Genomic DNA, 2,320 nt, shown 5'->3' on the forward strand with positions numbered 1-2,320 from the left:
TCCTGGTGTCTTGTGGGGGCTCAAGACCTGCCTGCCTGCCCACCAGGGCTTCTGTCCTGGGGAAACAGGCTGGCAGAGCAGGGTGGCCCTGCTGTCCAGCGAGGGCCCTGCCCTGTGACCTGTCCCCCTGGGGTCGGGCATAGAGCCTCTCCCTGACCTCTCGGGGACGCTTTGGAGTCTGGGGCTGGGATTGGCCTGTCTTGGTGAACTCGCTCAGACCTGCACCAGCTCTGCGTGAGCCACACGGAGGAGGGGACAGCTCCTCCCCTCTGCCGTGCCCTTGGGAATGGTCATCATGAGAGTGGCTTGGGCCTCCATCATGGCAGGGCATCGTGGTCCCCACAGCTCAGTAACAGCAGCCTCCAGGGTCAGGACCTGAGGCCGACCCAGTGTGGGGCGCGCTTCACCGACTGCCAGTGCTGTCTGCCAGGCCCAGCCCGTCCCTCACCAGAGGTGTGGCCCACAAGACCGTGGGTGGTACCTGGCTCCTTTGCTTATCTGGGAAGTGGAGCTGGTATCTGCCTGCCGGCCTTCCAGGGGTGGTATGAGGCCACGTGCTAGAGAGTGGAGATGACTATGACAGGCGGTGCCTTGTGGCCCACAGTGCTGTGCTCGGAGGCCTGCAGACCAGAGATCTTTGTAGAAGGGAGGAGCTCAGGGCCTGGTGCCACTGGGTGTTCTGTGGCTGCACAATCTATATGTGTGACCTGGACTGGAGAGAATCCTTAGCTATCACCTGCCCAAAGCACAATTTCCAGCTTTCCCCCTCCTCACCTCACCCTTTTCTGTATCACATGTGCATGGTAATGGACACCTGAGTAGTCACCCTGGGACAACTGGAGCTGTGGCTCTGCAGTGGGGTCCATGAGCTCCAGGCCAGGGGCAGCTCCTGCGCACTTGGTAGAGGGTCCTGGCTGCCGCACCGACTGAGTGAGAGTCTGCATTCGGCATTTCCTTTCTGGGTGGCCCTTGGAGTTTTTTTGCGCCATCCCACAACCCCATCACTCCCACCAGCTGCTGCTCCCTGGCTGGCCGTGTCCCCAGGAGCTGGGAAGCCTGAAGAGGGCCAGGCACAGAGGAGCAGGAACGAGGACAGTCAAATGTGCCAAGCTCATCTTTGGTTGTAACTGGTAACGTCCCATGTCTGTTGCTCTAGTTCCCCGCTATCTTTCAGGGATTGGCAGTAAAGTCCTAGTGATGGACGATGTGACAGTGGGGAAAGTGACAGCTGTGGGCTGGATCATCAGATGTGTCTGCAGAATCCAGCGTGTCCCTGTGAACATCCTCCAGCAGTGACCACATTATTTCAAAACCTGCATTATTGGGGTGAAAATGGGTAAATTGGGGGAGAAAAAGCCAGCACTTACCCAGCCATTCCTTTGTGAACCAACCCATGCATAACAAATAGATTTTTTTAATGGAAGAATTCCAGCTAAGATCTGAACAGCTGGGATCTTCACGCTGACCATCCATGCTGTGAACAGAAACAAAAACAGTGCCCGATAGTGGTGGCTCACGCCTGTAATCCCAGCACTTGGGGAGGCCAAAGCGGGCAAATCACCCTAGGTCGGGAGTTCAAGACCAGCCTGACCAACTTGGAGAAACTCCGTCTCTACTAAAAATACAAAATGAACCTGGCGTGGTGGCGCATGCCTGTAATCTCAGCTACTGGGGAGGCTGAGGCAGGAGAATCGCTTGAATCTGGGAGGCGGAGGTTGCGTTGAGCCGAGATCCAGCCTGGGCAACAAGAGGGAAACTCTGCCTCAAAAAAAAAAAAAAATCAGCGGCCACCTGCCCCCAGACTAACCCAGATCAAGACCCTGGGTGGAACGGCAGTTTCCAGGGTACAACATCCCGGGGTCAGTAAAACCCGAAAGGGTCGCTCCGCGGGAGCGGGAGCCGCGAGGAGACAGTCATTGAAGCGGAGGGGTGGTCCCGACCCCGCGTGGGTCCTGACGCCGAGATTAAAATGAGGGGCCATTTAGGAGGATGTGGACCCTGGGTGCTCGTGCTGGTGAGTTAAGGATGAGACTGAGGTAAGGTAAGAAGCGCCGGGCTGAGCCGCCCCGAGGCAAGGCTGCTCCGCAGATGACGGGAAGGGCGTGCCGCTTGTGGAGGCGTCCGATGGGGGCGGCGCTGGAGACCCCGGGAGTCACCAGCATCCCTCAGCCTGGAGCCCGAGCCCTCAGCCACCACCGGAAGGAGGACTGGGTTCCCGGAACTCTACCCGGAGGTTCTGCGCAGGCGCGGCCCCGCCCACCGGCCCACTCTCGGGATTGGGCTGAGATGGGGGCGGGTCTTGTCTCCGCCCCGAAGGCTG

This window comes from Trachypithecus francoisi, unplaced genomic scaffold (genome assembly GCF_009764315.1).
Source record: "Trachypithecus francoisi isolate TF-2019V2 unplaced genomic scaffold, Tfra_2.0 Contig00090, whole genome shotgun sequence".
Lineage (NCBI taxonomy): Eukaryota > Metazoa > Chordata > Mammalia > Primates > Cercopithecidae > Trachypithecus > Trachypithecus francoisi.